Source organism: Bombina bombina, chromosome 4, assembly GCF_027579735.1.
Source record: "Bombina bombina isolate aBomBom1 chromosome 4, aBomBom1.pri, whole genome shotgun sequence".
Classification (NCBI taxonomy): Eukaryota; Metazoa; Chordata; class Amphibia; order Anura; family Bombinatoridae; genus Bombina; species Bombina bombina.
The window spans coordinates 103,910,836-103,933,506 of NC_069502.1; the positions used below are offsets into that span (position 1 = coordinate 103,910,836).

The window sequence follows — 22,671 nt, forward strand, 5'->3', positions numbered from 1 at the left end:
TGTTGTTGCAAACTTTTAGGAGTGCAGTAGTAGTTGAGTGGTTCAGGTGAAAACCTGATTGATCAGGGGTCAGATAGTTAGATTGTTGGTAATACTCACATAGTTGCGTAGGGATGCACTTTTCTAAGATGTTTGATAATACTGGGAGTAATGATATTGGGCGATAATTAGAAACCAAGGTTATCTCACCACTGTTATGGATAGGCACTACTCTTGCAGTCTTCCAAAGTTTTGGTATGTATCTAGGCACCAAGCATTTGTTACTTAGGGTTGTGACAGGTTTAGCAATTGCCGGCACACTGAGCTTCAACAGCATTAATGGGATTTGATCAGGTCCAGACTGGTTTTTCATTTTTTGATTATTAAGGTGTTTCTTAACGACACTGATGGGTACAGGTCTAAAATTGAACTTCTCTATATTGGGTCTTTGCAGATTTAGAGGGGCCTGATCCACATTTGTAGTTTCAGGATGCGTGTCATTTATTAGTTTGTCAATCAGGGTGGTGGAGCATCCGAGAAAATAATTGTTGAAGGCATTTGCTACTTCCAAGGGAAGTTGGAGGGTTTGGTTGTCCACTTTGACAGTGGAGGGTTGGGAGTGGATTGGTGGAGTGTGTAAGTTATTTATGACTTTCCAAAACTTTCTAGGGTTTGATATGTTATTGTTCAGATTTTCACAGAAATATTGGACCTTGGCCAATTTTGTTTGTTTAGTGCATATATTTTGCCATTGTCTATATACACAGTGATCATTCATAGAGCCGGTATGCTTGAACTTTGACCACAATGAATCTCGAAACTGGTACATTTGAATGAGGTCAGCTGTGATCCAATTCAGGTGTGATCCTTTTACTCTCACCTTATTCAGCTGGGCATGTAAATTCCAAACTTGTAGGAGTTCAGACTGAAAGAATTCAACTGCAGAGTCTAGATCTGGGATTAGGTATAATCTGTGCCAGGGGAGGTTCTTGATTTCATTTAGAAATGATTGAAGATTACATTTTTTGAAGGACCTGGTGATTTTGACCTTGGGAGAGGATTTTGTTGCCTTTATTTTGCGCACGCAGTACACTAAGCAGTGGTCACTGAAATTTTTAGGGAGAACACCTGCCTCCTGGATTCGGTCGGGAGAAGTGGAGAGAATCCAATCAAGCAGGGTGTGATTATGGCATTTGATGTTTATGCGAGTTGGGGAGGAGATTAATTGTGTTAGCTGCAAAGATTTAAACAGCGAGCAACAACTATTATTTTTTTGATTCAGCCAATCAATATTAAAATCTCCAAAAACCAAAATATCACTTTTTGGGTTTTAAGCTAAGGTTTCCCTAAGGAGAAATTGAATGACAGGGGAGCTAGGTGGACGGTAGATTCCTGCAACAATGATTGATTTACTGCATGGGATCTCAATTGTGCCAGAAAGGAAATCAAAGGTGGCAGGAGAGCTAGATTTTTGTAAGGGGGTGTACTTTGTGGAATTGTCAACATAAATTACAATGCCACCTCCTCTCTTTACTCAGTCATTTCTATGGCATGAATACTCATGTATTGCAATGGCAGAGTCATGTATTTTTGCAGTTAGCCATGATTAAGAGAGCACAATTATTTTGGGCTTGTATTGTAAACACCAAGCTTGCAGTGCATCGATTTTTGGTAGTAAGCTGTAGATATTACAGTGCACAAAGTAGAGGCCCTTTTTTAGTTGGAAGGCTAGGAATGGAATTTGCAAGGTCAAGTAACAAAAAGGCTTATAATAATAATGTACTATTATTGAAGATACTAAAATGTATAATGATGCTGGGTATCTTCACATAGTAATGAGCATGTTATATTGTATAATAATAATAATAATAATAATAATAATAATAATAACAATAATGTGTATCTACTACTAAAAATTAGAGGTGATAAGGTTAAAGCCATTTGTTTCCAAGAAAATCCCATTTACATGTATATACTAGTACAAGGAGTTTAGTAAAAAGGGGCAAGATAAAGACATACAGACCAAAAGTATTGGTACCCTTCTGATTTTTTAGTAAAACACTCAAAAATTTACAAAAGTATTTGGTATCCACCATTATTTTTCAAATGTAATAGAATGTTAACTTCACTTTTTATTTATGACTATAAACAGTAAAACAAATGAGAATAGCACAGACAAAAATATTGTTACTCAATCTATAATATTGTTGCACAGCCTTTGGAAACAATAACTGCAATCAAGTGATTTCTGTAGCGCTTAATTTGACTTCTGCACTTTTCGACTGGGATTTTGTTCCACTCTTGAGCATATTGCTCCAGTTCTTTTGGATTTGATGGGTGCCTTACCAACTGTGAGTTTTAGCTGTTTCCACAGATTTTCGATGGGATTCAGATCTGGACTCAGAAGACCACTTCAGAACGGTCTAATGTATTCTTCTTGTCGGGTGCTTTTTCGGGTATGTTTCGGTCCTTATCCTGCTGGCGGACTCATGATATTTGACTGAGATACAGCTTTTGACACTGGGCAGTACATTTTGCTCCAGAATGCCTTAATAGTCTTCTGATTCCACCATGCCCCAAACCATCACTGAGCCTCCTCCATGTTTCACAGTAGGGATAGTGTTCTTTTCTTTAACAGCTTCCTAATTCCGTCTGTAAACATGGATTTATTGTGATTTGCCAAAAAGTTCTACTTTGTTTAATCTTTCCAAAGAACATTCTCCCAGGAGGACAGTGGCTAGTCAACATGCATTTTGGCAAACTCTTGTCAATTTTTTTGTGTTTCTCTCTTAAAATGCAAGGGCACCAATACTTTAAAATAAAAGGGTACAGACCTTTATGTTAAAATGCAAGGGCACCAATACATTAAAATGCAAGGGTACCAACACATTCAGCCAAGTCTGTAAATCAGGAATAAATAATAGATAAGGATAGAATAACTAGAAAGAAGAGATTACATTAGCATTCTTTGTTAGCACTCACAAACACAAACAAAGGGATATAATAGTGTGTTAATAAAATGCTCTAGTTCAGTAATACATTTTACTTTCATACTGTTGTATCCCTCTAACTGTGTTAAACACATATTTAAAATCTGCTCTAGAGAAGTAATACAGCTATGCCCTTCAGCTGCCCTAGGACCATACAGTCGGTACACTAATAATGAGCACACTGTACTGTATAATTATTCTGTATCTATGCCCAGATAAGAAATATGCTAGACTTCATAACTGAGTCTTGTAGCCATATAATAACATTAAGCATACTGAGCTGCATAACAACGTTTAGGAATAACACAGGTACAAATACCCACATTTGGAAATCCAAAATCCAAACTTTTTTTTTTTTTAAAGAATATCTCAATCTAACTGTAAGTCACAATTTTCTCTGCCTGTGTCTATGGTTTGTGTTTTGTGTTCTAAAATGCAAAATAATGGTCTTTATTTAATTAAAACAACAAATATTAACTTTCTGATTACAGTACTGTACTATCTCTCTGGGTGTACAAGGTATATAAAAGTATAAAAATTATGTAAATCTACCTTTAGGCCACATGTTTAAGCTGTATTATAACCTATAAATGTTGCTTAAATGACATAAGATATTATTGTTTACTCTTGGTCCCACTCTCTCTCCAAACAGTTCCATTTTACAAATGCAAATATTCCAAAATCTAAACTGAAAATCCAAAACTTTTCCGGTCCCAAACAGTTTGGATAAAGGGTTTTCTACCTATTATAATAATAATAATAATAATAATAATAATAATAATAAATAATGAACACAAGGATTTAGAACATCTGCACACATAATAATTATGTTGCTTTATGTAAGGATGCAACAGCTTCATTTTGTACTTACAGGCTCAGAAGTGCAGCAAAACTGTCGGCCGAGGAGCTGATGTTTATAAGAAGCTAATTGCTTCAATGTCTCAGAGTCTTACTCAAGGAACTGCTATATAAACCACCCAATACTTATAGTGGCCTCCCTTGTGCATGATACGTCAGAGCTGTGTTAAGAAGAGACAGATTTCCATATTAAGCAACATATGAGTTTAAGTTACTAAATGGCCAATAAAGCATGGGAACAAACACAGTAACAATCCCAGTTCACTAATGCTGAGCCAAATCTTGCATGTACATTGTGACAGTCAAGTCAGTGCTTGATGCAGTACCACTGGCATCCTGTTGTAACAGGCCCTAGCAGGTGCCTTTATAGGTGTCCCATAGAATGTGTAACGGGATTTTGATATCAACATTAAAGGGACATGAAACCCAACATTTTTCTTGCATGATTCAAACAGAAAAAACAATTTTAAACAACTTTCCAATTTACTTCCATTATTGAATTTGCTACATTCTCTTGGTATCTTATGTTGAAGAAGCAGTAATGCACTACAAGAAGCTATATAAACACAATGAGCCAACAGCTAGCTCCCAGTAGTGAATTTCTGCACCTGAGCCTACCTAGGTATGCTTTTCAACAAAGGATACTGATAGACAAAAGAAGTTGGATAATAGTAAAATTTAAACTTTTTTTAAACTACATGTTCTCTCTGAATAATGGAACTTTAATTTTGAGTTTAGTGTCCCTTTAATCTTTTTCGATTGAGATATTCTTTCCAATTTGTCTATTATATAATTTACTTCTTCCATTTGGTTTCCTTTGTTTAATCTTAACTACTTTCCATGAGAGTAAACTGAGGTAGGTTGAGGAGCAAACGTTGTGGCAAATGTAACTAATTATATACTGATTAAGACACGTGCAGACTCCTGATCATACTTAAGTATGCTCTCATGAAAATGACTTAAATATCAGCAAAGGAGATTAAGAGAAAGAGGTACAATTTTGGTAGCTCTATTAGAATCATTCACTGTTATTTTTATTTTCATTATACATTGTCATGGGCTTCTTGATGTCTCAATTTTGAAGAGCTTCCTGAGTCAAACCCATAGTCCACCCAGATGTGCCCACCCAGACATGCCCATGGCCTGCCTACAACCTCACCTCCCCAAGGAAGTTCCACCCACAAAGTGCCAATGAGTCACTGTACACAAGCTTTTTAAACTCTGGCATCCCATAAAGAATCCAGGAGATGCTGTAAAGTTCACTTTTATTATTTTTCTTTTGTCTGTGATTCCTGCAGTCCTCCTTTTTGCTGCTGTCCCCCAGAGAGTGCTACATTCTACACAGTGTCTGTTTCTTTAGTGATGGAGCTCATTTATATTTGTAATTAAATGGATATAACAATGTTCATTTTGTTATTCAGACAGAGCATACCATTTTAAAAAAAAAAAATCCAGTGGAAGTCCTATAAAATGCAGGGCATTTCTGCTATTGTCATGACAACCATTCTATAGCTATAGAGCTATGATAGGACCAATGGTGTCGCTACAGGGGGACATGTGGGGCAATTGCCCTCACATTGAATATCCTTTGCCCCCTCAGCAGCCCCGGCGCTTGTGTGAAGTTTGAGAACAGCAGATTTTGACATCTAGAAGATGATTGAGTGTTTTCACATGTGCCACTTTGTCAGCCATACCGGAAAAAAACATTATGACAGTTGACAGGGGAATTTGCAGCAGCATTTTACAAAAGATTCTCTAAGGAGACCAAGCTAATGTTTTTTTTTTTTTTCCGGTGGAGTCTGTTAGAGAGTGTGTGAGCCATCAGACACTCTGCTCTGTGCTGTTTCAGATAACTCCCCCAAGAACTTACAACCAGTTTGTGTGAACTCACAAATGATTAATTGACGTCAAAGCTACCATAGTAATTAGAATAAATACTGGGGACTGTGTGAATGATTGGGTTGTAAATGGACAGGTAAACATACTTTTTTGTAAATTTCTTAGCACCAAGACAAATGTTTATACTTTGGTAGGAAGATTTATGTTGATACTTTAGGACAAGTAAATTAGAGATGTGAGCCACTGTATGATAAAATTCAAAATCTTTATTCCATCAGATTAAAAGTGGGAGGCATCCCAAAACAAAAGTAAGCAAAACACAGCTGGGAACAGCAGCCGAATCAGCTGTGCAACGGCAAGTGGAGGAAAAGTTACAGTCGGGCAGAGAAACTTACAGCCCTAGCATCCTCCTTGCACCTACATCGATCAGCTGTCAAGGTATTAATTCATACATCTTTGTACCGAGGTAGGGGGGGAAGCAAAGGATAGAGCTATTGTATGCCTATATAGGTCCTGGTGAAGATGTATCTTATTGTATGGACTTCTTAAATATGAACTCTTGCAGTGTGCCTACTTCGTTCTGAATTCAAGATACTTTAGGACAGCCATAGGCAACCAATTTATCTCCAAAATATTTGTAGCCATCAAATCCTCCCATGGGCTACACTTTTCCGTTAATACACAAACATCAGTCAAAACCCATTACATAGCATTAGAGGGAGAGTACATAAAAGTGGCAAAAAGGAGCAATAATCAAATGCTCTGGTATGCTGGCTGGGGAATTTTATTATAGCAGCTTTGCTTGTAGAGAACTATGCATTTGCAAATAGGGTTAAACACATAGGGGTAGATCACAATCTTTTAGAAAAGCTTATTAAATAGTTTATCCACAAAAATCCCCATAGACTTTGACGGAGAGTTTGTAGTAAAATTATTAAACTTTCCTAAAGAATGTGATCTACCCCATAATTAAAGTTTGCTCTGAATAGTCAATGCACTGCCAATTGTGGGCTGAACATGGCTGGTGATTGGGGGGCTTTGCACACTCCTGCCATCTATTGCTCCAGACATATGCAGGCTTCTAAGCCTACCTTTGTATGCTTTTTTAATGGAGAACACCAAAATAAAAAAGTAAATAAAATAAAATGGACACTGTGTGCAGATTCTTCTCAAAGGGACATAAGACCTTAAATTGTATTTCATAAAAAGACAGAGCAAATAACATATTTATATAAAAAAAAATTCCAATGTACTTATGTCAATTTTACTCCACTGCCTTGGTATTCTTAGCTAGTGATGTTGTGAACCTAAAAATTTCGGTTCGCGAACGGCGGACTCGAACTTCCGCAACTGTTCGCGAACCGGGCGACTTCATTGACTTCAATAGGCAGGCGAACTTTAAAACCAACATGGACTCTTTCTGGCCACAATAGTGATGGAAAAGTTGTTTCAAGGGCACTAACACCTGGACTGTGGCATGCCGGAGGGGGATACATGGCAAAACTCCAACGGAAAATTACATAGTTGATGCAGAGTCTGGTTTTAAGCCATAAAGGGCATAAATCACCTAACATTCCTAAATTGTTTGGAATAACGTGCTTTAAAACATCAGGCATGATGTTGTATTGATCAGGTAGTGTAAGGGTTACGCCCGCTTCACAGTGACAGACCAAACTCCCCGTGTAACACACCGCAAACAACCACAAACAGACCATTTGCACAACCACGAGATAGATTTGATAGATAGATAGATAGATAGATAGATAGATAGATAGATAGATAGATAGATACATAGATTACATAGATCAATAGATGCAATATACATTTGATAGATACGATTGATAGTTGGATAGATTTGATAGATAAATAGATAGATTTGATAGATACAAAATTTTCCAGACGGAGAATTACAAGACGTGCGTTCTGGGACCCATGTTAAGGTTCCCAGGGGCAGTTGCGGCGCCAGGGGATGTGTATATGGCATGGATTTTCGGAACTGGGAGATGGAAAAAAGATGCTTGGTCGGTCCTCCTACTTCAAATTTGGGGCACTGCGCGTGCAATCTATTGTGCCACCAGATATGAGTGGTGTGTTAATTAGTACTATTCTGATCAGTTTAATACTAAATAGTACTATTCTGATCAGACTGATGTAAAAGTTTTTTTTTTTTAAATTTACACTAATGTTACACCAGATATGAGTGGTAGCACTGAGCAAGTAGGCATAGTATATGCTGTATGCCAGACACACTGGCTGGCAGTGGCAGGAAGGCAACTGCTATTAGATTACACTAGCAGACTGATGTAAAAGTATTTTTTTAAAAATTTTACACTACTGTTACACCAGATATGACTGGTGGTGGCACTGATCAAGTAGGCACAGTATATGCTGTAAGCCTGACACACAGGCTGGCAGTGGCAGGTTGCCTGGCAACTGAAATTAGATTACACTAGCAGACTGATGTAAAAGTTTTTTTTTTTTAAATTTACACTAATGTTACACCAGATATGAGTGGTGGCACTGAGCAAGTAGGCACAGTATATGCTGTGAGCCTGACACACAGGCTGGCAGTGGCAGTCAGGCAACTGCTATTAGATTACACTAGCAGACTGATGTAAAAGTTTTTTTAAAAATGTACACTGCTGTTACACCAGATATGACTGGTGGTGGCACTGAGCAAGTAGGCACAGTATATGCTGTGAGCTTGACACACAGGCTGGCAGTGGCATGCTGGCCTGGCAACTGAAATTAGATTACACTAGAAGACTGATGTAAAAGTTTTTTTTTTTTAAATTTACACTAATGTTGCACCAGATATGAGTGGTGGCACTGAGCAAGTAGGCACAGTATATGCTGTGAGCCTGACACAGGCTGGCAGTGGCAGGCAGGCAGGCAACTGCTATTAGATTACACTAGCAGACTGATGTAAAAGTTTTTTTTTAAACAATTTACACTACTGTTACACCAGATATGACTGGTGGTGGCACTGAGCCAGTAGGCACAGTATATGCTGTGAGCCTGACACACAGGCTGGCAGTGGCAGGCTGGCCTGGCAACTGAAATTAGATTACACTAGCAGACTGATGTAAAAGTTTTTTTTAAAAAAATTACACTAATGTTACACCAGATATGAGTGGTGGCACTGAGCAAGTAGGCACAGTATATGCTGTGAGCCTGACACACAGGCTGGCAGTGGCAGGCTGGCCTGGCAACTGAAATTAGATTACACTAGCAGACTGATGTAAAATTTTTTTTTTTTTTTTTTAAATTTACACTAATGTTACACCAGATATGAGTGGTGGCACTGAGCAAGTAGGCACAGTATATGCTGTGAATCGGACACACAGGCTGGCAGTGGCAGGCAGGCAACTGCTATTAGATTACACTAGCAGACTGATGTAAACGTTTTTTTTTTTTTAAAATGTACACTACTGTTACACCAGATATGACTGGTGGTGGCACTGAGCAAGTGGGCACAGTATATGCTGTGAGCCTGGCACACGCTGACAGGCAGGAAATGCAATTAGATTACAAAAAAAAGACTGATGTTCTAGCCTAAAAAGGGCTTTTTGGGGTGCTGTCCTTACAGTAGAGATCAGATGAGTCCTTCAGGACTGTAGTGGACACTGAATACACTAGCCTAGCTATCGATTTCCCTATTAAATCAGCAGCAGAAGCACTATCCCTCCTCTCACTAAGAATGCAGGATCAGAATGAATCTAAAATGGCTGCTGCACAGGAGCTGGGAGGGTCTGGGAGGGAGTGTCTGCTGCTGATTGGCTGAAATGTGTCTGCAGAATGTGAGATACAGGGTCAAAGTTTACTCAATGATGACGAATAGGGGGGCGGATCGAACATCGCATATGTTCTCCCGCCGTGGCGAACGCGAACAAGCTATGTTTGCCGGGAACTGTTCTCCGGCGAACTGTTCGCGACATCACTATTCTTAGCTTAAAAAAGCATGTAGGCAGGCTGAGGAGTGTGCATGTGTCTGGAGCACTATATGGCCACCTGCTTTTTAACAATGGATACCAAGAAAACAAATTAAATTTGACATCAAAAATAAATTTAAAATTTCTTTGCTTTATCTGACTCAAAAAACATGTGTCCTTACAACTACATGCATTAATACCCAGTGTGTAACATATTAAAGGAACACCAAGACAAAACATTCTAATTAATAAAATTTAAAGGAACAATAAAGTCCAAATGTAACTTTTATGATTCAGATAGAGCACTAAATTTTAAACAACTTTCCAATTTACTTCCATTATCTAAATGTGCACAATCTTTTCATATGCACACCTTCTGAATACACATATATGCATTTTGTGATTGTAATGAAAAGGAAAGTAAAACCAAATTTAACATTTGTGATTTAGAAATCTAACTGCTTTTGCATTGTTTTTTTTCTCATAAATTTACTGATTATGCTATTCTACTGTGTTAATGGTCATTTAACTTTTTAAATGAGTATTAGAGAATGAGCTTTTGTGTTCCCTCTCTGTTCCCTATTCGTGGCTAAGAGGGGACACGTTTTTTTAGCGGGGTTTCCCACGTCCTTCCCACCAACAGTTTAGTAGATACCAATAATGACAGATAGTTTAAATATTTTATCCTGGAATGTCGGGGGCTTCACCTCCCCTATTAAACATAATCAAATAATTAAACATTTGGGGAAAGCAAATCCTGATATTGTACTTTTACAAGAGACCCACCTTAAATAATTTGAACTAACTAAGCTGAAAACTAAATGGGTGGGTGAGTTGCTTGGGATGCCATGTGTTAATAGAAAATGTGGGGTTGCAATTTTATTACATAAAGAGTTAGATTAGCAAATAATTAATACTGAACTGGACCCAAATGCCAGATTTATTATTCTCCAAATTCAGATAAAAAATATATACAATATATTATGTGTTATGTTTATGGTCCGAACTATTTTGACCCAGGTTATTGGGACAATAATAAGTCTAAATTATTCCCTTTTTGTTCAACTAACCTGATACTGGGCGGGGACTTCAATATGTCCTTATGTCCGGAACTAGATAGAATGTCTACTTAGCGATCATACCTTCACAACAAAACAACATAATTTATGTAAGAACTTACCTGATAAAGTCCTTTCTTTCATAATGGCAAGAGTCCATGAGCTAGCGACTTATGGGATATACTTTCCTACCAGGATGGGGCAAAGTTTTCCAAACCTCAAAATGTCTATAAATACACCTCCCACTACACACATACTTCAGTTTAACGTATAGCCAAGTAGTGAGGTGTAAAAAAGAGTAAAAAAGCAAACAAAAAAAGAGGAACTGGAAAATAATATTGTACTTTTATACAAAAAATGAAAACCACCAAAAACAGGGTGGGTCTCATGGACTCTTGCCATTATGAAAGAAATGAATTTATCAGGTAAGTTCTTACATAAATTATGTTTTCTTTCCTATAAATGGCAAGAGTCCATGAGCTTGTGACGTATGGGATAAAATACCCAAGATGTGGCATTCCACAGAAGAGTGACAGGGAGGGATAAAATAAAAACAGCTATTTCTGCTGAGAAATTAAATTAAAAAAATAAGTTCTTCTTAAAAACAGAAGAATCAAACTGAGACAGCACCCTGAAGAACTTTTCTACCAAAGACTGCTTCAGAAGAAGCAAATACATTGAAATGGTAAAATGTAGTAAATGTTTGTAAAGAAGAACAAGTTGCTGCTTTGTAAATCTGATAAATTGAAGCTTCATTCTTAAAAGCCCAAGAAGTGGCAACTGATCTCATAGAATGAGCTGTAATTCTCTGAAGTGGAGACTGTCCCACTTCCAAATAAGCCTTGTGAATCAAAAGCTTTAACCAAGATAACAAAGAAATGGCAGAGGCTTTCTGACCTTTCCTAGAACCAAAAAAGACAACAAATAGACTAGAAGTCTTCCTGAAATCTTTAGTAGCCTCAACATAGTATTTCAATGCCCTTACCACATCTAAAGAGTGTAACAATTTTTCAAGTGAATTCTTAGGATTCGGACACAAGGAAGGAACAGCAATCTCCCTAGTAATGTTGTTAGAATTCACAACCTTAGGAAGAAATTTAAACAAAGTCCACAAAACAGCTTTTTCCTGATGGAATATCAGAAAAGGAGACTCACAAGAGAGAGCAGACAATTCAAAAACTCTTCTAGCAGCAGAGATAGCCAAAAGGAACGATACTTTCCAAGATAAGACTCCATGGAGGAGAAATAGCCTTAATAACAGGCTTGATACAGACCAAAGCCTCAACAAAACAGTGAATATCAGGATATTTAGCAATCTGTCTTTGAAATAAATAAAAAAAAGAACAGAGATTTGTCCCTTCAAAGTACTTACAGACAAACCTTTATCCAAACCATCCTGAAGAAACTGTAACATTCTAGGAATTCTAAAAGAATGCCAAGAGATTTTCTCCAACATTGGTGTGTCCGGTCCACAGTGTCATCCATTACTTGTGGGATATTCTCCTCCCCCACAGGGAAAGGCAAGGAGAGCACACAGCAAGAGCTGTCCATATAGTCCCTCCCAGGCTCCGCCCCCCCCAGTCATTCTCCTTGCCGCTCTGAACAAGTAGCATCTCCTCGGGGATCGTGAGGAGTTTGTGGTGTTTAGTTGTAGTTTTTTATTCTTCTATCAAGAGTTTGTTATTTTAAAATAGTGCTGGTATGTACTATTTACTCTGAAACAGAAAGAGATGAAGATTTCTGTTTGTAAGAGGAAGATGATTTTAGCAGACAGTAACTAAAATCGTTTGCTGTTTCCACATATGACTGTTGAGCTGAGAGAACTTCAGTTGGGAGAAACAGTTAGCAGGCTCTTCTGCTTAAGGTATGACTAGCCATATTTCTAACAAGACTGTGTAATGCTGGAAGGCTGTCATTTCCCCTCATGGGGACCGGTAAGCCATTTTCTTAGTCTCAAACAGAATAAAGCGCTTATTATGGGCTATAAACTGGTAGACACTTTTAGGGGCTAAATCGATTGCTTTATTTAAGTATTATATGCAGTTTGAAGTTGTATTTCACACTTTTATAACATTGGGGAACGTTTTTAGCACCAGGCACTTGTTAAGACACCTTCCCAGTCAGGAAGGGCCTTTCTCTGTAGTAGGCAGAGCCTCATTTTCGCGCCGTTACTGTGCAGTTAATTTTGAGTTCAATACATGCAGCTGCATGTGTGAGGGTCTGGAATCCACTAAAAACGTTCCTAGAAGGCTTCATTTGGTATCATATACCCCCCTGGGATTGGTGAAGTTGCAGCAAAGGCTGTGGCTGGGACTGTAAGGGGGTTAAAATTAAAAACGGCTCCGGTTTCCACATTTTAAGGGTTAACAGCTTGAAAATTGGGGTGCAATTACTTTGAATGTATTAAGACTGGTAAATATTGGATAATTCCTTCATAGTTTTTCACATATTCAGTAATAAAGTGTGCCCTGTTTAACATTTAAAGAGACAGTAACGGTTTTGTTTTAAAACGGTTTTTGTGCTTTATTAACCAGTTTAAGCCTGTTTAACATGTCTGTACCTTCAGATAGATCATGTTCTGTATGTATGGTAGCCAATGTGGTTCCCCATTCAAATATAGTGTGATAATTGTGCCATTGCGTCCAAACAAAGTAAGGACAGAACTGTCACAAATTGTAAAGTTGCCCAGGATGATTCCTCAGATGAAGGAAGTAGACATAGTTCTACATCATCTCCTTCTGTGTCTATACCAGTTATGCCCGCGCAGGCGACCCCTAGTACTTCTAGCGCGCCAATGCTTGTTACTATGCAGTAATTGACGGCAGTAATGGATAACTCCATAGCTAATATTTTATTCAAAATGCCAGCATTTCAGAGAAAGCCCGATTGCTCTGTTTTAAACACTGTAGAGCAGGAGGGCGCTGATGATAATTTTTCTGTCATACCCTCACACCAATCTGAAGTGGCAGTGAGGGAGGGTTTGTCAGATGGGGAAATTTCTGATACAGGAAGAATTTCTCAGCAGGCAGAACCTGATGTTGTGACATTTAAATTTAAATTAGAGCATCTCCGTGCATTACTTAAGAAGGTACTATCTACTCTGGATGATTGTGACAATCTGGTCAATCCAGAAAAATTGTGCAAGATGGACAGTTCCTTGAGGTCCCGGTGCACCCTGATGCTTTTCCGATATCTAAACGGGTGGCGGACATAGTGAATAAGGAGTGGGAGAAGCCAGGCATACCTTTTGTCCCTCCTCCTATATTTAAGAAATTGTTCCCTATGGTCGACCCCAGGAAGGACACATGGCAAACAGTACCTAAGGTCGAGGGGGAGTTTTCTACTCTAGCCAAGCGCACGACCATTCCTATTGAGGACAATTGTGCTTTCAAAGATCCTATGGATAAAAAATTGGAGGGTTTGCTTAAAATGATTTTTGTACAGCAAGGTTACCTCCTTCAACCTATTTCGTGCATTATTCCTGTCAATACAGCGGCGTGGTTCTGGTTCGAGGAACTGGAAAAGTCGCTCAGTAGGGAGACTCCGTATGAGGAAGTCATGGACAGAATTTACGCACTTAAGTTAGCTAATTCCTTTATTTTAGACGCCGCTTTGCAGTTAGCGAGGTTAGCGGCAAAAAATTCAGGGTTTACAATTGTGGCGCGCAGAGCGCTCTGGCTAAAGTCTTGGTCGGCGGATGTATCTTCCAAGACAAAATTGCTTAATACCCCTTTCAAAGGTAAGACCCCTTTTGGGCCAGAATTGAAAGAGATTATTTCAGTCATCACTGGGGGAAAGGGCCATGCCCTCCCACAAGATAAACCTTTCAAGGCTAAGAATAAGTCCAATTTTCGTTCCTTTCGCAATTTCAGGAACGGACCGGCTTCCAACTCGGCAGTCTCTAGACAAGAGGGTAACGCTTCCCAGACTAAACCAGCTTGGAAATCAATGCAAGGCTGGAACAAGGGTAAACAGGTCAAGAAACCTGCTGCTGCTACCAAGACAGCATGAAGAGGTAGCCCCCGATCCGGAACCGGATCTAGTAGGGGGCAGACTCTCTCTCTTTGCTCAGGCTTGGGCAAGAGATGTTCAGGATCCCTGGGCACTAGAAATAGTCTCTCAGGGTTATCTTCTAGAATTCAAGGAACTACCCCCAAGGGGAAGGTTCCACATGTCTCACTTATCTTCAAACCAAGTAAAGAGACAGGCATTCTTACATTGTGTAGAAGACATGTTAAAGATGGGAGTGATACTCCCAGTTCCAACTGTGGAACAAGGTCAGGGGTTTTACTCAAATCTGTTTGTAGTTCCCAAAAAAAAAAAAAAGAGGGAACTTTCAGACCAATTCTGGATTTAAAAATTCTAAACAAATTTCTCAGAGTGCCATCGTTCAAAATGGAAACTATTCGAACGATTTTACCTACAATCCAGGAGGGTCAATTTATGACTACCGTGGATCTAGAGGATGCGTATCTGCATATTCCTATCCACAAAGATCATCATCAGTTCCTAAGGTTCGCCTTTCTGGACAAACATTACCTATTGTGGCTTTCCCATTCAGACTAGCCACTGCTCCAAGGATTTTCACAAAGGTGCTCGGGTCCCTTCTAGCGGTTCTAAGACCCAGGGGCATTGCAGTGGCACCTTACTTGGACAACATCCTAATTCAAGCGTCGTCTCTTTCAAAGACAAAGGCTCACACATTGTTTTAGCCTTTCTCAGATCTCACGGGTGGTAGGTGAACATAGAAAAATGTTCCCCGTCTCCGTCAACAAGAGTCCCTTTCTTGGGAACAATAATAGATTCTTTAGAAATGAAGATTTTCCTGACAGATGTCAGAGAGTCAAAGCTTCTAAACGCTTGTCAAGTTCTTCACTCTGTTCTACGGCCTTCCATAGCTCAGTGCATGGAAGTAGTAGGGTTGATGGTTGCAGCAATGGACATAGTTCCTTTTGCGCGAATTCATCTAAGACCATTACAACTGTGCATGCTCAAATGGGGACTATACAGACTTGTCTCCAGTGATTCAAGTAGATCAGAAGACCAGAGACTCACTCTGTTGGTGGCTGACTCAGGATCACCTGTCCCAGGGAATGAGCTTCCGCAGACCAGAGTGGGTCATTGTCACGACCAACGCCAGTCTATTAGGCTGGGGCGCGGTCTGGGATTCCCTGAAAGCTCAGGGTCTATGGTCTCGGGAAGAGTCTCTTCTCCCGATAAACATCCTTGAACTGAGAGCGATATTCAATGCTCTCCGGGCTTGGCCTCAACTAGAAAAGGCCAGATTCATAAGATTCCAATCAGACAACATGACGACTGTTGCTTACTTCAACCATCAGGGGGGAACAAGGAGTTCCCTGGCGATGAGAGAGGTGACCAAGATCATCAAATGGGCGGAGGATCACTCCTACCACCTGTCTGCGATCCACATCCCAGGAGTGGAAAACTGGGAGGCGGATTATCTGAGTCGTCAGACCTTTTATCCGGGGGAGTGGGAACTCCACCCGGAGGTGTTTGCCCAGTTGACCCAATTATGGGGCATTCCAGACATGGATCTGATGGCGTCTCGTCAGAACTTCAAGGTTCCTTGCTACGGGTCCAGATCCAGGGATCCCAAGGCAACTCTAGTGGATGCATTAGTGGCGCCTTGGACTTTCAACCTAGCTTATGCGTTTCCACCGTTCCTTCTCATTCCCAGGCTGGTAGCCAGGATCAAACAGGAGAAGGCCTCAGTTATTTTGATAGCTCCTGCGTGGCCACGCAGGACTTGGTATGCAGACCTGGTGAATATGTCATCGGCTCCACCATGGAAGCTACCATTGAGACAGGATCTTCTAGTACAAGGTCCATTCGAACATCCAAATCTAGTTTCTCTCCAGCTGACTGCTTGGAAATTGAACGCTTGATTTTGTCTAAGCGTGGGTTTTCGGATTCTGTGATAGATACTCTGGTACAAGCCAGAAAACCTGTGACTAGAAAGATTACCATAAAATATGGAAAAGATATATCTGTTGGTGTGAATCCAAGGGATTCTCATGGAGTAAGATTAAAATTCCTAGGATCCTTTCCTTTCTCCAAGAAGATTTGGATAAGGGATTATCAGCGAGTTCTCTAAAAGGACAGATTTCTGCTTTATCTGTCTTGTTACACAAACGACTGGCAGCTGTGCCAGATGTTCAAGCTTTTGTTCAGGCTTTGGTCAGGATCAAGCCTGTTTACAGATCCTTGACTCCTCCCTGGAGTCTAAATTTGGTTCTTTCAGTTCTTCAAGGGGTTCCGTTTGAACCCTTAAATTCCATAGATATCAAGTTGTTATCTTGGAAAGTTCTGTTTTTGGTTGCTATTCTTCTGCTAGAAGAGTTTCTGCATTATCTGCTCTGCAGTGTAATCCGCCCTATCTGGTGTTCCATTCAGATAAGGTTGTTTTGCGTACTAAACCTGGTTTCCTTCCAAAGGTTGTTTCCAACAAGAATATTAACCAGGAAATAGTTGTGCCTTCTTTGTGTCCGAATCCAGTTTCAAAGAAGGAACGCTTGTTACACAATTTAGATGTAGTCCGTGCTTTAAAGTTCTATTTAGAAGCAACAAAGGATTTCAGACAAACGTCTTCTCTGTTTGTAGTTTATTCTGGCAAGAGGAGAGGTCAAAAAAGCTACTGCTACCTCTCTTTCCTTTTGGCTGAAAAAGCATCATACGATTGGCTTACGAGACTGCCGGACGGCAGCCTCCTGAACGAATCACAGCTCACTCTACTAGGGCTGTGGCTTCCACATGGGCCTTCAAGAACGAGGCTTCTGTTCATCAGATATGCACTCTTTGTCCAAATTCTACAAATTTGATACTTTTGCTTCTTCGGAGGCTATTTTTGGGAGAAAGGTTTTGCAAGCCGTGGTGCCTTCTGTTTAGGTAACCTGATTTGCTCCCTCCCTTCATCCGTGTCCTAAAGCTTTGGTATTGGTTCCCACAAGTAATGGATGACACCGTGGACCGGACACACCAATGTTGGAGAAAACAGAATTTATGCTTACCTGATAAATTACTTTCTCCAACGGTGTGTCCGGTCCATGGCCCGCCCTGGTTTTTTAATCAGGTTTGAAGAATTTCTTTCTCTATACACTACAGTCACCACGGCACACTATAGTTTCTCCTTTTTTTCTCCTAACCGTCGGTCGAATGACTGGGGGGGCGGAGCCTGGGAGGGACTATATGGACAGCTCTTGCTGTGTGCTCTCCTTGCCTTTCCCTGTGGGGGAGGAGAATATCCCACAAGTAATGGATGACACCGTGGACCGGACACACCGTTGGAGAAAGTAATTTATCAGGTAAGCATAAATTCTGTTTTTTGAGAAGAACACCATGAAATATAGGTTTTCCAAACCCGATAATAAATCTTCCTATAAACAGACTTACGAGCCTGAAACATAGTATTAATCCCTGAGTCAGAGAAACCTCTATGACTAAGCACTAAACGTTCAATTTCCATACCTTCAAATTTAGTGATTTGAGATCCTGATGGAAAAACGGCCATTGAGACAGAAGGTCTGACCTTAAAGGAAGTGACCAAGGTTGTCAACTGGACATCGGGACAAGATCTACATACCAAAACCTGTAAGGCCATTCTGGTGCTATCAGAAACACATGCTACTGTTCCATTATGATCTTGGAGATCACCCTTGGAAGAAGAACTAGAGGCAGAAAAATATAAGCAAGTTGGTAAGACCAACAAACTGCTAACGCATCCACCATCTCCCCCTGAGGATCCCTGGACCTGGAAAGGTATCTGGGAAGTTTCCTGTTTAGATGGGAAGCCATCAGATCTATTTCTGGAAGACCCCACATCTGTACAATCTGAAAAACACATCTGGATGGAGAGACCACTCCCCGGATGCAAAGTTTGACAGCTGAGATAATCCACTTCCCAATTGTCTACACCTTGGTTATGAATTGCATAAATTAGACAAGAGTTGGATACCACCCAAGAAAGCATCAGTGATACTTCTTTCATTGCTAAAGGACTGCAAGTCTCTCCCTGATGATTGACATATGCCACAGTTGTGATATTGTCTGTCTGAAAGCAAAAAGTTCTCTCTTTAACAGAGGCCAAGCATGCAGAATTTTGAAGAGAGCACAGAGATCTAAAATATTTATTGGTAACCTCGCCTCTTGAGGTTTCCAAACCACTTGTGCTGTCAGAGACCCCCAGACAGCTCCCCAACCTTTAAGACTTGCATCTGTTGAGATCACAGTCCAAGAAGGATGAAGAAAAGAGGCCCCTTGAATAATCTGATGATGGTCCAACCACCAGGACAGAGAGAGTTGAATGTTGGGATTTAAGTATATAAATTGTGATAGTAATAAACCAAGTACGTGTAGAGTGCGAGTCATTCTGTGTACCTATTACAGCATTACACAGCATGACAATTGCCATTCCACTAGAGTGAAAACATAACTGCAAGTCTCTCCCAGATCCTTAAACTGAGAGGAAAACGTGACTCTCAACTTGCGAGAACAAACAAGGGGTTGGCACATAGATTGTGCACTCTTACCCTACCACCTCCGACATTCCGGGTTGTCCGAACAAGGGGACCATCACCATCAGTGAGAGCAATCCACTCCAGGGTCTCCTCTATTGATTGGTTTGGTTCTCCAGTGGAGCTGTAGTGCACAGCTGATCATCGGCGTCGGATCTCTGGAAACTACACATAAGACGTCATAAAGATAAAGCGATCCATGCCAGATGAATTAAAACAGGAAACTTTATTTTACTTGGTTAAAAGCATAAGGAAGTCTGTACAGCATGCAGAGTGAGCGCAGCACTTAGCTTACGCGTTTTGGCAGACACGCCGTAATCATAGCCTGATTACGACGTGTCTGCCGAAACACATAAGCCAAGTGCTGCACTCACTCTGCATGCTGTACAGACTTCCTTATGCTTTTAACCAAGTAAAATAAAGTTTCCTGTTTTAATTCATATGGCGTGGATCGCTATTTCTTTATGACGTCTTATCAATTGTGATATCCAAGTATAATCCCTGCACCATTGAATCAGCATGCAAAGCTGCAGAGGTCTCATATGAAAACGAGCAAAGGGGATCACGTCCGATGCTGCAGTCATGAGACCTAAAACTTCTATGCACATAGCGACTGAAGGGAATGATCGAGACTGAAGGTTTCGACAGGCTGAAACCAATTTCATTCATCTCTTGTCTGTTAAGCACAGAGTCATGGACACTGAATCTATCTGGAAACCTAAAAAGGTGACCCTTGTCTGAGGAATCAAGGGATCCTCCAACCATGTCTTTTAAGAAACAACACTAGTTTATTCGTGTGAGATTCTGCTAAATTGAAAGATTGAGCTAGTACCAAGATATCGTCCAAATAAGGAAACACCGCAATACCCTGCTCTCTCATTACAGAAGATTCTTGGAGCTGTCGCTAGGCCAAATAGAAGTGCGACAAATTGGTAATGCTTGTCTAGAAAAGAGAATCTCCGAAACCGATAGTGTTCTGGATGAATCAGAATGTGAAGATAAGCGTCCTGTAAGTCTATTGCGGACATGTAATGACCTTGCTAAACAAAAGGCAGAATAGTCCTTATAGTCACCATCTTGAAAGTTGGGACCCTTACAAATGATTCAAAAACTTCAGATCCAGAACAGGTATGAATGAATTTTCTTTCTTTGGGACAATGAATAGATTTGAATAAAAGCCAAGACCCTGTTCCTGAAGCGGAACTGGTATAATCACCACTGAAAGCTCCAGATCTGAAACACACTTCAGAAAAGCCTGAGCTTTCACAGGATTTATTGGAACATGACAGAGAAAGAATCTTCTCACAGGAGGTCTTATTCTGAAAACTATTCAATAGCATTGAGAGACAATGCTCTGAATCCACTGATTCTGAACGGAATCTGCCCAAATGCTTTGAAATAATTACAATCTGCCCTCCACCAGTTGAACTAGATTGAGGGCCACACCTTCATGCAGTCTTGGGGGCTGGCTTTGGCTTTTTATAAGGCTTGGATTTATGCCAACTTGAAGATGGCTTCCAATTGGAACCAGAGTCCTTAGGGGAAGGAGTGGTGTTCTGTTCTCTATTCTGACGAAAGGAACAAAACCGATTAGAAGCTTTAGATTTACCCTTAGACTTTTTATCTTGGGGCAAAAAAACTCCCTTCCCCCCAGTGATAGTGGAAATAATAGAATCCAACTGAGAACCAAAAAAAAAATTACCCTGGAAAGACAGAGACAATCAGGGATGTGCAATAAAGTAAGTAAATAAAAATAAAAAATTGTAAAAAAAACAATTAACTTTTTTTCACCAAACCCATGTTATGCTATGGAGAGGCAGTGTACATTTCTACTTCTCCATTGCGCAACATGGGTGCATTTTTCATAGTCAACACCGGAGCATTAGAGCACCACCCACTGGCTGACACTGGCTGAGGAAACATCATTGAAGAAAAAATGGTCCAATAGGAGGCATCCCTCATAATGCCTCTTAGCGAGGGAGCTAATCAGAGACGAACATGTTCTCCTGGTGATTGACACCAGGAGAACGTGTCCGGCGTTGATTGGCTCCCTGCGCATGCGCTAGGGAGCAGCATAGAGAGCACAGTACTGGCGGCTGCGGGAAGGAGAGACTGCTTCCTTTTGTGATGGACTTGTCATCGGATCTTGAGCCATCAACTTGCTGTAGACTACGCATTGTCAATCATCAGCTGCTGCCCTACTGTACCGGACCGGTAAGCCAGGTTTGTAACTGAGAGGACCCCTGTCCTGGATTACAACTTTAAATGAGCGACAGTGCATCTATGCAGTAGGGATTAACTTAGTGAATGTCAATGATGTACTTATTACTATTATTTGTGCACATTATTTGTATTATAATATAGCTTTATCATGACATCAAGGTATATTATAATAAAAATAGCGTGCACAAATAATAGCTATGTAATGATTTATGACGGTTTGGTTAGGTAGATTTATTTTTTTATTTGTGCACATTACTTTTATTGTAATATACCTGAGACAGTGAGACTAGTCCTGATAACATCAAGGTATATTATAATAAAAATAATGTGCACAAATAATATTCATGTTTTCGTTTTGAGTTAACAGTTGCACTGTAAGAGCACTTTCCCGTTACAGAATTTAGCATGCCACGTGCTGCCGTTCAGCATTTGTCTGACCACTGACTGTCACATAAGTTAATTACTTTTGTACCGACCTGTGGTGCTAGCCAGAAATGAAAAACCCATTAATAGGAAAGTTAGTTCAGGTTACCAAAAATTCCAAATTGTCATAATTAAATTTCTTCCATGCTTCATTTAAGTTTTAATACTAGATCAGTTCATTACTGTGTTTAAAATCATTGTGCTGTTTCTTGCAGTGAATGCTACATCATTTGTTCCTATTTTTGCTCACATTATGATAAAAAGCAGCTGTGCCTGTCAGCTCACATGGTTTTCTCTCACTAACAGCCAAAGGCAGCTTTTTGTATTGAGGGGTGTGAATGTGAAGGTTTTTCTTTCAATATAGTTATAAAAACTGCTGGGAATGATAAAAAGGGGATTGTCATCACATCACCTTGGAATAGTTCAACTTTCATTTTTACTGCACAGTTAATGACTGGTTATATTAATTATTCCAATCTCCTTTTAATCATTCCTTGCAGTTTTTTCTGTGATACTTAGTTCTCAGAGACTCAGTGATCTCTCAGCTTCTCATGTTTGTGAAATTAATGTATTTAACTTGTCTACTTCTCACACTCGGCTAGATTACGAGTTGTGCGTTAGGTTTAAAAAGCTACGTTAAGAGGTCCTAACGCTGCTTTTTTCCTAACGCTGGTATTACGAGTCTTGAAATGACAGGCTCACCACTCACTTTTTGGTCAGACGAGAAAATACCGCAAATCCACTTACGTCAATTGCCTATGCTATATTTTAAATGGGATTTGCATAACGCCGGTATTACAAGTCTGCAAAAAAGTGAGCGGTACAGCCTCTCCTGTCA

At 40.0% G+C, this 22,671-nt stretch overlaps 1 protein-coding gene across 1 annotated transcript in view; it reads right to left on the minus strand.

The window, feature by feature from the left end:
* Positions 1-3,936, minus strand: part of LOC128655955 (cytochrome P450 2K6) — a 236,806-nt gene extending 232,870 nt beyond the window's left edge. The window contains exon 1 of the mRNA XM_053709565.1: positions 3,841-3,936. The gene's annotated coding sequence lies outside the window, so the exon portion shown is untranslated. The remainder of the gene's footprint in view (positions 1-3,840) is intronic.
* Between the last annotated feature and the right edge of the window lie 18,735 nt (positions 3,937-22,671).